Raw genomic sequence first — 15,533 nt, 5'->3', positions numbered from 1 at the left:
CTGGCATTTTTCCACAAAGTACTCTGCACAAGAGCTGAACAGTACTCCACAAGAGCTTAACAGTCTTTGGGCTTGAATTTTTGCCCACCTGGCCTTTTTCCACAAGGTACTGCACAAGAGCTGAACAGTCTTTGGGCTTAAATCATTGTCCACCTGGCCTTTCTCCACAAGGTACTGCACAAGCGCTGGCTGAACAGTCTTGGGGCCTACATCTTTGTCCACCTGGGCCCGCTTGCACAAACGCGAGCCTCAAAGTCTAGACTTAAATCCGAATGCCGTCTTATCGTAACTAAACTAAGACTGGACTTCGAGGCCGCAGTAGTGCGCTTGCACGAACCGACAAGAATGAATTCCAGTCCAGAGTTAATGACGCCGGTAGGTACTTTTAGTACCTAGGCGGTAATTTTTGCCGCTGAGAGCGAATAAGATGGCGAACGTGCGGAACTTGGTCGCGAGGTCCATATCGCTTGGCAGTGACCAAACGGTGGCCGTCGCCTGATGTAAATATTCGGCAAGACACCGCGATTTTCGTCAACTTTCTCCGTGACTAGACGCAACATAATATTGTTTGTTCAGCTGCAATAAAAGACTGTCCTCACTAACAACGTAGGCCCAATATTCATTGCTTTTATCGCCAGATTACTCGTAGCACGCTCATTTCCCCGTGTCCCGCGTCACACGTGAACATGACCCGCTAACGGCGAAAAATGCGGCTTCGGCGCGTTTATCACCGTCGCGGTAAATATGCACGACGCCTCCACAAGGCGTCATAAAGGTATGTCAAGCAGTCGCGCACACAACGCTCTAGCGCGTCGTGCAGCACGAGAAAAAAAAGGCAATAACAATATGGAAACACGATGCTACTAGCGAAAAGTACGGTTGCTTAACTAGCAATATTTGAAATTTTGATACGGGAGGCCTGTCACACTGATAAAAAACATGGTGCACTGTGCATACTAATGACAAGCAATAATTTTGCGACGACATCAAGGATCCGGCAGTTGGGGTCGACGACGAGCTGAACGTTCATAGAATGGTAGACATGACGGTTGACATGCACCTCTTCGTTATCCTCGGGTGCCTGGATCCTTACGTGCGCGCCGTGTATTGCACCCAACACGCAGGGGAATCCGCCAAGGGCATTGAAGCTGGCCTGCACCTCGGCTAGCTGGTTCGGCGGGAGCCAGCTGGTAAATAGAAGGAGCACAAATAACTTGTGTTGCATTGCCATGTCATGTGGGATTACACTCGTACACATTAGGACACTAAGCAACACAGGAGCGTAGGCGCCACAGCCGCAATAGACAGTTTTAGCAGAGCATTCACGGTCCGCTCCGCGCAGACCGTCTGATCCAAACGATTTGTGCACATCTGCTCAGCGGAACGCTAGCGGGAACGCTAATGCACCTAAGTACAACGCTCATATCGGCGGCGGAACGAAGAACGCTGCCGACGCTCCACCACGAAGCCGTTTGAGCGAAGCGTTAGGGTGCGTCTACTGCTCGTTTTGTAGTTTTACAGCGACGCAGCGAGAGCGGGGCCAGCGTCTCTGGAAGACGTGCTTGTCAAATAAGCAAAATCAACGTAGTTCATGCAGCTAGAGGAGTGCGTGAAATGTTTTCGGACGGGAGCGTGAGCAGCACTCCGCTAAAACTATCTAATAAAGCTATAAACATCGCGAAGATATAAGGCGAAGCTTACTGTATCCAACCTGAGCAGTGGCGGACGAGAGCAAGAGCAACTCGCCGAACGGTGCGGCTTGGCCGTCGATTCGTGCACGTTGATGGTAGCCCCAGCCGTGATCAAAAGCCACCAGTGGCGAAGAATTTTTGACGACCTGGCATTTTTCCACAAAGTACTCTGCACAAGAGCTGAACAGTACTCCACAAGAGCTTAACAGTCTTTGGGCTTGAATTTTTGCCCACCTGGCCTTTTTCCACAAGGTACTGCACAAGAGCTGAACAGTCTTTGGGCTTAAATCATTGTCCACCTGGCCTTTCTCCACAAGGTACTGCACAAGCGCTGGCTGAACAGTCTTGGGGCCTACATCTTTGTCCACCTGGGCCCGCTTGCACAAACGCGAGCCTCAAAGTCTAGACTTAAATCCGAATGCCGTCTTATCGTAACCTAAACTAAGACTGGACTTCGAGGCCGCAGTAGTGCGCTTGCACGAACCGACAAGAATGAATTCCAGTCCAGAGTTAATGACGCCGGTAGGTACTTTTAGTACCTGGGCGGTATTTTTTGCCGCTGAGAGCGAATAAGATGGGGAAAGTGCGGAACTTGGTCGCGAGGTCCATATCGCTTGGCAGTGACCAAACGGTGGCCGTCGCCTGATGTAAATATCCGGCAAGACACCGCGATTTTCGTCAACTTTCTCCGTGACTAGACGCAACATAATATTGTTCGTTCAGCTGCAATAAAAGACTGTCCTCACTAACAACGTAGGCCCAATATTCATTGCTTTTATCGCCAGATTACTTGTAGCACGCTCATTTCCCCGTGTCCCGCGTCACACGTGAACATGACCCGCTAACGGCGAAAAATGCGGTTTCGGCGCGTTTATCACCGTCGCGGTAAATATGCACGACGCCTCCACAAGGCGTCATAAAGGTATGTCAAGCAGTCGCGCACACAACGCTCTAGCGCGTCGTGCAGCACGAGAGAAAAAAAAGGCAATAACAATATGGAAACACGATGCTACTAGCGAAAAGTACGGTTGCTTAACTAGCAATATTTGAAATTTTGATACGGGAGGCCTGTCACACTGATAAAAAACATGGTGCACTGTGCATACTAATGACAAGCAATAATTTTGCGACGACATCAAGGATCCGGCAGTTGGGGTCGACGACGAGCTGAACGTTCATAGAATGGTAGACATGACGGTTGACATGCACCTCTTCGTTATCCTCGGGTGCCTGGATCCTTACGTGCGCGCCGTGTATTGCACCCAACACGCAGGGGAATCCGCCAAGGGCATTGAAGCTGGCCTGCACCTCGGCTAGCTGGTTCGGCGGGAGCCAGCTGGTAAATAGAAGGAGCACAAATAACTTGTGTTGCATTGTCATGTCATGTGGGATTACACTCGTACACATTAGGACACTAAGCAACACAGGAGCGTAGGCGCCACAGCCGCAATAGACAGTTTTAGCAGAGCATTCACGGTCCGCTCCGCGCAGACCGTCTGATCCAAACGATTTGTGCACATCTGCTCAGCGGAACGCTAGCGGGAACGCTAATGCACCTAAGTACAACGCTCATATCGGCGGCGGAACGAAGAACGCTGCCGACGCTCCACCACGAAGCCGTTTGAGCGAAGCGTTAGGGTGCGTCTACTGCTCGTTTTGTAGTTTTACAGCGACGCAGCGAGAGCGGGGCCAGCGTCTCTGGAAGACGTGCTTGTCAAATAAGCAAAATCAACGTAGTTCATGCAGCTAGAGGAGTGCGTGAAATGTTTTCGGACGGGAGCGTGAGCAGCACTCCGCTAAAACTATCTAATAAAGCTATAAACATCGCGAAGATATAAGGCGAAGCTTACTGTATCCAACCTGAGCAGTGGCGGACGAGAGCAAGAGCAACTCGCCGAACGGTGCGGCTTGGCCGTCGATTCGTGCACGTTGATGGTAGCCCCAGCCGTGATCAAAAGCCACCAGTGGCGAAGAATTTTTGACGACCTGGCATTTTTCCACAAAGTACTCTGCACAAGAGCTGAACAGTACTCCACAAGAGCTTAACAGTCTTTGGGCTTGAATTTTTGCCCACCTGGCCTTTTTCCACAAGGTACTGCACAAGAGCTGAACAGTCTTTGGGCTTAAATCATTGTCCACCTGGCCTTTCTCCACAAGGTACTGCACAAGCGCTGGCTGAACAGTCTTGGGGCCTACATCTTTGTCCACCTGGGCCCGCTTGCACAAACGCGAGCCTCAAAGTCTAGACTTAAATCCGAATGCCGTCTTATCGTAACCTAAACTAAGACTGGACTTCGAGGCCGCAGTAGTGCGCTTGCACGAACCGACAAGAATGAATTCCAGTCCAGAGTTAATGACGCCGGTAGGTACTTTTAGTACCTGGGCGGTATTTTTTGCCGCTGAGAGCGAATAAGATGGGGAAAGTGCGGAACTTGGTCGCGAGGTCCATATCGCTTGGCAGTGACCAAACGGTGGCCGTCGCCTGATGTAAATATCCGGCAAGACACCGCGATTTTCGTCAACTTTCTCCGTGACTAGACGCAACATAATATTGTTCGTTCAGCTGCAATAAAAGACTGTCCTCACTAACAACGTAGGCCCAATATTCATTGCTTTTATCGCCAGATTACTTGTAGCACGCTCATTTCCCCGTGTCCCGCGTCACACGTGAACATGACCCGCTAACGGCGAAAAATGCGGTTTCGGCGCGTTTATCACCGTCGCGGTAAATATGCACGACGCCTCCACAAGGCGTCATAAAGGTATGTCAAGCAGTCGCGCACACAACGCTCTAGCGCGTCGTGCAGCACGAGAGAAAAAAAAGGCAATAACAATATGGAAACACGATGCTACTAGCGAAAAGTACGGTTGCTTAACTAGCAATATTTGAAATTTTGATACGGGAGGCCTGTCACACTGATAAAAAACATGGTGCACTGTGCATACTAATGACAAGCAATAATTTTGCGACGACATCAAGGATCCGGCAGTTGGGGTCGACGACGAGCTGAACGTTCATAGAATGGTAGACATGACGGTTGACATGCACCTCTTCGTTATCCTCGGGTGCCTGGATCCTTACGTGCGCGCCGTGTATTGCACCCAACACGCAGGGGAATCCGCCAAGGGCATTGAAGCTGGCCTGCACCTCGGCTAGCTGGTTCGGCGGGAGCCAGCTGGTAAATAGAAGGAGCACAAATAACTTGTGTTGCATTGCCATGTCATGTGGGATTACACTCGTACACATTAGGACACTAAGCAACACAGGAGCGTAGGCGCCACAGCCGCAATAGACAGTTTTAGCAGAGCATTCACGGTCCGCTCCGCGCAGACCGTCTGATCCAAACGATTTGTGCACATCTGCTCAGCGGAACGCTAGCGGGAACGCTAATGCACCTAAGTACAACGCTCATATCGGCGGCGGAACGAAGAACGCTGCCGACGCTCCACCACGAAGCCGTTTGAGCGAAGCGTTAGGGTGCGTCTACTGCTCGTTTTGTAGTTTTACAGCGACGCAGCGAGAGCGGGGCCAGCGTCTCTGGAAGACGTGCTTGTCAAATAAGCAAAATCAACGTAGTTCATGCAGCTAGAGGAGTGCGTGAAATGTTTTCGGACGGGAGCGTGAGCAGCACTCCGCTAAAACTATCTAATAAAGCTATAAACATCGCGAAGATATAAGGCGAAGCTTACTGTATCCAACCTGAGCAGTGGCGGACGAGAGCAAGAGCAACTCGCCGAACGGTGCGGCTTGGCCGTCGATTCGTGCACGTTGATGGTAGCCCCAGCCGTGATCAAAAGCCACCAGTGGCGAAGAATTTTTGACGACCTGGCATTTTTCCACAAAGTACTCTGCACAAGAGCTGAACAGTACTCCACAAGAGCTTAACAGTCTTTGGGCTTGAATTTTTGCCCACCTGGCCTTTTTCCACAAGGTACTGCACAAGAGCTGAACAGTCTTTGGGCTTAAATCATTGTCCACCTGGCCTTTCTCCACAAGGTACTGCACAAGCGCTGGCTGAACAGTCTTGGGGCCTACATCTTTGTCCACCTGGGCCCGCTTGCACAAACGCGAGCCTCAAAGTCTAGACTTAAATCCGAATGCCGTCTTATCGTAACCTAAACTAAGACTGGACTTCGAGGCCGCAGTAGTGCGCTTGCACGAACCGACAAGAATGAATTCCAGTCCAGAGTTTTTGACGCCGGTAGGTACTTTTAGTACCTGGGCGGTAATTTTTGCCGCTGAGAGCGAATAAGATGGCGAACGTGCGGAACTTGGTCGCGAGGTCCATATCGCTTGGCAGTGACCAAACGGTGGCCGTCGCCTGATGTAAATATCCGGCAAGACACCGCGATTTTCGTCAACTTTCTCCGTGACTAGACGCAACATAATATTGTTTGTTCAGCTGCAATAAAAGACTGTCCTCACTAACAACGTAGGCCCAATATTCATTGCTTTTATCGCCAGATTACTTGTAGCACGCTCATTTCCCCGTGTCCCGCGTCACACGTGAACATGACCCGCTAACGGCGAAAAATGCGGCTTCGGCGCGTTTATCACCGTCGCGGTAAATATGCACGACGCCTCCACAAGGCGTCATAAAGGTATGTCAAGCAGTCGCGCACACAACGCTCTAGCGCGTCGTGCAGCACGAGAGAAAAAAAGGCAATAACAATATGGAAACACGATGCTACTAGCGAAAAGTACGGTTGCTTAACTAGCAATATTTGAAATTTTGATACGGGAGGCCTGTCACACTGATAAAAAACATGGTGCACTGTGCATACTAATGACAAGCAATAATTTTGCGACGACATCAAGGATCCGGCAGTTGGGGTCGACGACGAGCTGAACGTTCATAGAATGGTAGACATGACGGTTGACATGCACCTCTTCGTTATCCTCGGGTGCCTGGATCCTTACGTGCGCGCCGTGTATTGCACCCAACACGCAGGGGAATCCGCCAAGGGCATTGAAGCTGGCCTGCACCTCGGCTAGCTGGTTCGGCGGGAGCCAGCTGGTAAATAGAAGGAGCACAAATAACTTGTGTTGCATTGTCATGTCATGTGGGATTACACTCGTACACATTAGGACACTAAGCAACACAGGAGCGTAGGCGCCACAGCCGCAATAGACAGTTTTAGCAGAGCATTCACGGTCCGCTCCGCGCAGACCGTCTGATCCAAACGATTTGTGCACATCTGCTCAGCGGAACGCTAGCGGGAACGCTAATGCACCTAAGTACAACGCTCATATCGGCGGCGGAACGAAGAACGCTGCCGACGCTCCACCACGAAGCCGTTTGAGCGAAGCGTTAGGGTGCGTCTACTGCTCGTTTTGTAGTTTTACAGCGACGCAGCGAGAGCGGGGCCAGCGTCTCTGGAAGACGTGCTTGTCAAATAAGCAAAATCAACGTAGTTCATGCAGCTAGAGGAGTGCGTGAAATGTTTTCGGACGGGAGCGTGAGCAGCACTCCGCTAAAACTATCTAATAAAGCTATAAACATCGCGAAGATATAAGGCGAAGCTTACTGTATCCAACCTGAGCAGTGGCGGACGAGAGCAAGAGCAACTCGCCGAACGGTGCGGCTTGGCCGTCGATTCGTGCACGTTGATGGTAGCCCCAGCCGTGATCAAAAGCCACCAGTGGCGAAGAATTTTTGACGACCTGGCATTTTTCCACAAAGTACTCTGCACAAGAGCTGAACAGTACTCCACAAGAGCTTAACAGTCTTTGGGCTTGAATTTTTGCCCACCTGGCCTTTTTCCACAAGGTACTGCACAAGAGCTGAACAGTCTTTGGGCTTAAATCATTGTCCACCTGGCCTTTCTCCACAAGGTACTGCACAAGCGCTGGCTGAACAGTCTTGGGGCCTACATCTTTGTCCACCTGGGCCCGCTTGCACAAACGCGAGCCTCAAAGTCTAGACTTAAATCCGAATGCCGTCTTATCGTAACCTAAACTAAGACTGGACTTCGAGGCCGCAGTAGTGCGCTTGCACGAACCGACAAGAATGAATTCCAGTCCAGAGTTAATGACGCCGGTAGGTACTTTTAGTACCTGGGCGGTATTTTTTGCCGCTGAGAGCGAATAAGATGGGGAAAGTGCGGAACTTGGTCGCGAGGTCCATATCGCTTGGCAGTGACCAAACGGTGGCCGTCGCCTGATGTAAATATCCGGCAAGACACCGCGATTTTCGTCAACTTTCTCCGTGACTAGACGCAACATAATATTGTTCGTTCAGCTGCAATAAAAGACTGTCCTCACTAACAACGTAGGCCCAATATTCATTGCTTTTATCGCCAGATTACTTGTAGCACGCTCATTTCCCCGTGTCCCGCGTCACACGTGAACATGACCCGCTAACGGCGAAAAATGCGGCTTCGGCGCGTTTATCACCGTCGCGGTAAATATGCACGACGCCTCCACAAGGCGTCATAAAGGTATGTCAAGCAGTCGCGCACACAACGCTCTAGCGCGTCGTGCAGCACGAGAGAAAAAAAAGGCAATAACAATATGGAAACACGATGCTACTAGCGAAAAGTACGGTTGCTTAACTAGCAATATTTGAAATTTTGATACGGGAGGCCTGTCACACTGATAAAAAACATGGTGCACTGTGCATACTAATGACAAGCAATAATTTTGCGACGACATCAAGGATCCGGCAGTTGGGGTCGACGACGAGCTGAACGTTCATAGAATGGTAGACATGACGGTTGACATGCACCTCTTCGTTATCCTCGGGTGCCTGGATCCTTACGTGCGCGCCGTGTATTGCACCCAACACGCAGGGGAATCCGCCAAGGGCATTGAAGCTGGCCTGCACCTCGGCTAGCTGGTTCGGCGGGAGCCAGCTGGTAAATAGAAGGAGCACAAATAACTTGTGTTGCATTGTCATGTCATGTGGGATTACACTCGTACACATTAGGACACTAAGCAACACAGGAGCGTAGGCGCCACAGCCGCAATAGACAGTTTTAGCAGAGCATTCACGGTCCGCTCCGCGCAGACCGTCTGATCCAAACGATTTGTGCACATCTGCTCAGCGGAACGCTAGCGGGAACGCTAATGCACCTAAGTACAACGCTCATATCGGCGGCGGAACGAAGAACGCTGCCGACGCTCCACCACGAAGCCGTTTGAGCGAAGCGTTAGGGTGCGTCTACTGCTCGTTTTGTAGTTTTACAGCGACGCAGCGAGAGCGGGGCCAGCGTCTCTGGAAGACGTGCTTGTCAAATAAGCAAAATCAACGTAGTTCATGCAGCTAGAGGAGTGCGTGAAATGTTTTCGGACGGGAGCGTGAGCAGCACTCCGCTAAAACTATCTAATAAAGCTATAAACATCGCGAAGATATAAGGCGAAGCTTACTGTATCCAACCTGAGCAGTGGCGGACGAGAGCAAGAGCAACTCGCCGAACGGTGCGGCTTGGCCGTCGATTCGTGCACGTTGATGGTAGCCCCAGCCGTGATCAAAAGCCACCAGTGGCGAAGAATTTTTGACGACCTGGCATTTTTCCACAAAGTACTCTGCACAAGAGCTGAACAGTACTCCACAAGAGCTTAACAGTCTTTGGGCTTGAATTTTTGCCCACCTGGCCTTTTTCCACAAGGTACTGCACAAGAGCTGAACAGTCTTTGGGCTTAAATCATTGTCCACCTGGCCTTTCTCCACAAGGTACTGCACAAGCGCTGGCTGAACAGTCTTGGGGCCTACATCTTTGTCCACCTGGGCCCGCTTGCACAAACGCGAGCCTCAAAGTCTAGACTTAAATCCGAATGCCGTCTTATCGTAACCTAAACTAAGACTGGACTTCGAGGCCGCAGTAGTGCGCTTGCACGAACCGACAAGAATGAATTCCAGTCCAGAGTTAATGACGCCGGTAGGTACTTTTAGTACCTAGGCGGTAATTTTTGCCGCTGAGAGTGAATAAGATGGCGAACGTGCGGAACTTGGTCGCGAGGTCCATATCGCTTGGCAGTGACCAAACGGTGGCCGTCGCCTGATGTAAATATCCGGCAAGACACCGCGATTTTCGTCAACTTTCTCCGTGACTAGACGCAACATAATATTGTTCGTTCAGCTGCAATAAAAGACTGTCCTCACTAACAACGTAGGCCCAATATTCATTGCTTTTATCGCCAGATTACTTGTAGCACGCTCATTTCCCCGTGTCCCGCGTCACACGTGAACATGACCCGCTAACGGCGAAAAATGCGGCTTCGGCGCGTTTATCACCGTCGCGGTAAATATGCACGACGCCTCCACAAGGCGTCATAAAGGTATGTCAAGCAGTCGCGCACACAACGCTCTAGCGCGTCGTGCAGCACGAGAGAAAAAAAAGGCAATAACAATATGGAAACACGATGCTACTAGCGAAAAGTACGGTTGCTTAACTAGCAATATTTGAAATTTTGATACGGGAGGCCTGTCACACTGATAAAAAACATGGTGCACTGTGCATACTAATGACAAGCAATAATTTTGCGACGACATCAAGGATCCGGCAGTTGGGGTCGACGACGAGCTGAACGTTCATAGAATGGTAGACATGACGGTTGACATGCACCTCTTCGTTATCCTCGGGTGCCTGGATCCTTACGTGCGCGCCGTGTATTGCACCCAACACGCAGGGGAATCCGCCAAGGGCATTGAAGCTGGCCTGCACCTCGGCTAGCTGGTTCGGCGGGAGCCAGCTGGTAAATAGAAGGAGCACAAATAACTTGTGTTGCATTGCCATGTCATGTGGGATTACACTCGTACACATTAGGACACTAAGCAACACAGGAGCGTAGGCGCCACAGCCGCAATAGACAGTTTTAGCAGAGCATTCACGGTCCGCTCCGCGCAGACCGTCTGATCCAAACGATTTGTGCACATCTGCTCAGCGGAACGCTAGCGGGAACGCTAATGCACCTAAGTACAACGCTCATATCGGCGGCGGAACGAAGAACGCTGCCGACGCTCCACCACGAAGCCGTTTGAGCGAAGCGTTAGGGTGCGTCTACTGCTCGTTTTGTAGTTTTACAGCGACGCAGCGAGAGCGGGGCCAGCGTCTCTGGAAGACGTGCTTGTCAAATAAGCAAAATCAACGTAGTTCATGCAGCTAGAGGAGTGCGTGAAATGTTTTCGGACGGGAGCGTGAGCAGCACTCCGCTAAAACTATCTAATAAAGCTATAAACATCGCGAAGATATAAGGCGAAGCTTACTGTATCCAACCTGAGCAGTGGCGGACGAGAGCAAGAGCAACTCGCCGAACGGTGCGGCTTGGCCGTCGATTCGTGCACGTTGATGGTAGCCCCAGCCGTGATCAAAAGCCACCAGTGGCGAAGAATTTTTGACGACCTGGCATTTTTCCACAAAGTACTCTGCACAAGAGCTGAACAGTACTCCACAAGAGCTTAACAGTCTTTGGGCTTGAATTTTTGCCCACCTGGCCTTTTTCCACAAGGTACTGCACAAGAGCTGAACAGTCTTTGGGCTTAAATCATTGTCCACCTGGCCTTTCTCCACAAGGTACTGCACAAGCGCTGGCTGAACAGTCTTGGGGCCTACATCTTTGTCCACCTGGGCCCGCTTGCACAAACGCGAGCCTCAAAGTCTAGACTTAAATCCGAATGCCGTCTTATCGTAACCTAAACTAAGACTGGACTTCGAGGCCGCAGTAGTGCGCTTGCACGAACCGACAAGAATGAATTCCAGTCCAGAGTTAATGACGCCGGTAGGTACTTTTAGTACCTAGGCGGCTAATTTTTGCCGCTGAGAGCTGAATAAGATGGCGAACGTGCGGAACTTGGTCGCGAGGTCCATATCGCTTGGCAGTGACCAAACGGTGGCCGTCGCCTGATGTAAATATCCGGCAAGACACCGCGATTTTCGTCAACTTTCTCCGTGACTAGACGCAACATAATATTGTTTGTTCAGCTGCAATAAAAGACTGTCCTCACTAACAACGTAGGCCCAATATTCATTGCTTTTATCGCCAGATTACTTGTAGCACGCTCATTTCCCCGTGTCCCGCGTCACACGTGAACATGACCCGCTAACGGCGAAAAATGCGGCTTCGGCGCGTTTATCACCGTCGCGGTAAATATGCACGACGCCTCCACAAGGCGTCATAAAGGTATGTCAAGCAGTCGCGCACACAACGCTCTAGCGCGTCGTGCAGCACGAGAAAAAAAAGGCAATAACAATATGGAAACACGATGCTACTAGCGAAAAGTACGTTTGCTAACTAGCAATATTTGAAATTTTGATACGGGAGGCCTGTCACACTGATAAAAAACATGGTGCACTGTGCATACTAATGACAAGCAATAATTTTGCGACGACATCAAGGATCCGGCAGTTGGGGTCGACGACGAGCTGAACGTTCATAGAATGGTAGACATGACGGTTGACATGCACCTCTTCGTTATCCTCGGGTGCCTGGATCCTTACGTGCGCGCCGTGTATTGCACCCAACACGCAGGGGAATCCGCCAAGGGCATTGAAGCTGGCCTGCACCTCGGCTAGCTGGTTCGGCGGGAGCCAGCTGGTAAATAGAAGGAGCACAAATAACTTGTGTTGCATTGCCATGTCATGTGGGATTACACTCGTACACATTAGGACACTAAGCAACACAGGAGCGTAGGCGCCACAGCCGCAATAGACAGTTTTAGCAGAGCATTCACGGTCCGCTCCGCGCAGACCGTCTGATCCAAATTTGTGCACATCTGCTCAGCGGAACGCTAGCGGGAACGCTAATGCACCTAAGTACAACGCTCATATCGGCGGCGGAACGAAGAACGCTGCCGACGCTCCACCACGAAGCCGTTTGAGCGAAGCGTTAGGGTGCGTCTACTGCTCGTTTTGTAGTTTTACAGCGACGCAGCGAGAGCGGGGCCAGCGTCTCTGGAAGACGTGCTTGTCAAATAAGCAAAATCAACGTAGTTCATGCAGCTAGAGGAGTGCGTGAAATGTTTTCGGACGGGAGCGTGAGCAGCACTCCGCTAATACTATCTAATAAAGCTATAAACATCGCGAAGATATAAGGCGAAGCTTACTGTATCCAACCTGAGCAGTGGCGGACGAGAGCAAGAGCAACTCGCCGAACGGTGCGGCTTGGCCGTCGATTCGTGCACGTTGATGGTAGCCCCAGCCGTGATCAAAAGCCACCAGTGGCGAAGAATTTTTGACGACCTGGCATTTTTCCACAAAGTACTCTGCACAAGAGCTGAACAGTACTTCCACAAGAGCTTAACAGTCTTTGGGCTTGAATTTTTGCCCACCTGGCCTTTTTCCACAAGGTACTGCACAAGAGCTGAACAGTCTTTGGGCTTAAATCATTGTCCACCTGGCCTTTCTCCACAAGGTACTGCACAAGCGCTGGCTGAACAGTCTTGGGGCCTACATCTTTGTCCACCTGGGCCCGCTTGCACAAACGCGAGCCTCAAAGTCTATACTTAAATCCGAATGCCGTCTTATCGTAACCTAAACTAAGACTGGACTTCGAGGCCGCAGTAGTGCGCTTGCACGAACCGACAAGAATGAATTCCAGTCCAGAGTTTTTGACGCCGGTAGGTACTTTTAGTACCTAGGCGGTAATTTTTGCCGCTGAGGGTGAATAAGATGGCGAACGTGCGGAACTTGGTCGCGAGGTCCATATCGCTTGGCAGTGACCAAACGGTGGCCGTCGCCTGATGTAAATATCCGGCAAGACACCGCGATTTTCGTCAACTTTCTCCGTGACTAGACGCAACATAATATTGTTCGTTCAGCTGCAATAAAAGACTGTCCTCACTAACAACGTAGGCCCAATATTCATTGCTTTTATCGCCAGTTTACTTGTAGCACGCTCATTTCCCCGTGTCCCGCGTCACACGTGAACATGACCCGCTAACGGCGAAAAATGCGGCTTCGGCGCGTTTATCACCGTCGCGGTAAATATGCACGACGCCTCCACAAGGCGTCATAAAGGTATGTCAAGCAGTCGCGCACACAACGCTCTAGCGCGTCGTGCAGCACGAGAGAAAAAAAGGCAATAACAATATGGAAACACGATGCTACTAGCGAAAAGTACGGTTGCTTAACTAGCAATATTTGAAATTTTGATACGGGAGGCCTGTCACACTGATAAAAAACATGGTGCACTGTGCATACTAATGACAAGCAATAATTTTGCGACGACATCAAGGATCCGGCAGTTGGGGTCGACGACGAGCTGAACGTTCATAGAATGGTAGACATGACGGTTGACATGCACCTCTTCGTTATCCTCGGGTGCCTGGATCCTTACGTGCGCGCCGTGTATTGCACCCAACACGCAGGGTAATCCGCCAAGGGCATTGAAGCTGGCCTGCACCTCGGCTAGCTGGTTCGGCGGGAGCCAGCTGGTAAATAGAAGGAGCACAAATAACTTGTGTTGCATTGCCATGTCATGTGGGATTACACTCGTACACATTAGGACACTAAGCAACACAGGAGCGTAGGCGCCACAGCCGCAATAGACAGTTTTAGCAGAGCATTCACGGTCCGCTCCGCGCAGACCGTCTGATCCAAACGATTTGTGCACATCTGCTCAGCGGAACGCTAGCGGGAACGCTAATGCACCTAAGTACAACGCTCATATCGGCGGCGGAACGAAGAACGCTGCCGACGCTCCACCACGAAGCCGTTTGAGCGAAGCGTTAGGGTGCGTCTACTGCTCGTTTTGTAGTTTTACAGCGACGCAGCGAGAGCGGGGCCAGCGTCTCTGGAAGACGTGCTTGTCAAATAAGCAAAATCAACGTAGTTCATGCAGCTAGAGGAGTGCGTGAAATGTTTTCGGACGGGAGCGTGAGCAGCACTCCGCTAAAACTATCTAATAAAGCTATAAACATCGCGAAGATATAAGGCGAAGCTTACTGTATCCAACCTGAGCAGTGGCGGACGAGAGCAAGAGCAACTCGCCGAACGGTGCGGCTGGCCGTCGATTCGTGCACGTTGATGGTAGCCCCAGCCGTGATCAAAAGCCACCAGTGGCGAAGAATTTTTGACGACCTGGCATTTTTCCACAAAGTACTCTGCACAAGAGCTGAACAGTACTCCACAAGAGCTTAACAGTCTTTGGGCTTGAATTTTTGCCCACCTGGCCTTTTTCCACAAGGTACTGCACAAGAGCTGAACAGTCTTTGGGCTTAAATCATTGTCCACCTGGCCTTTCTCCACAAGGTACTGCACAAGCGCTGGCTGAACAGTCTTGGGGCCTACATCTTTGTCCACCTGGGCCCGCTTGCACAAACGCGAGCCTCAAAGTCTAGACTTAAATCCGAATGCCGTCTTATCGTAACTTAAACTAAGACTGGACTTCGAGGCCGCAGTAGTGCGCTTGCACGAACCGACAAGAATGAATTCCAGTCCAGAGTTAATGACGCCGGTAGGTACTTTTAGTACCTAGGCGCTAATTTTTGCCGCTGAGAGCGAATAAGATGGGGAACGTGCGGAACTTGGTCGCGAGGTCCATATCGCTTGGCAGTGACCAAACGGTGGCCGTCGCCTGATGTAAATATCCGGCAAGACACCGCGATTTTCGTCAACTTTCTCCGTGACTAGACGCAATATAATATTGTTTGTTCAGCTGCAATAAAAGACTGTCCTCACTAACAACGTAGGCCCAATATTCATTGCTTTTATCGCCAGATTACTTGCAGCACGCTCATTTCCCCGCGTCACACGTGAACATGACCCGCTAACGGCGAAAAATGCGGCTTCGGCGCGTTTATCACCGTCGCGGTAAATATGCACGACGCCTCCATAAGGCGTCATAAAGGTATGTCAAGCAGTCGCGCACACAACGCTCTAGCGCGTCGTGCAGCACGAGAG

This window comes from Dermacentor silvarum, chromosome 1 (assembly GCF_013339745.2).
Source record: "Dermacentor silvarum isolate Dsil-2018 chromosome 1, BIME_Dsil_1.4, whole genome shotgun sequence".
Lineage (NCBI taxonomy): Eukaryota > Metazoa > Arthropoda > Arachnida > Ixodida > Ixodidae > Dermacentor > Dermacentor silvarum.
The sequence above is the reverse complement of the archived record's forward strand: the minus strand, read 5'-3'. Positions refer to the sequence as shown.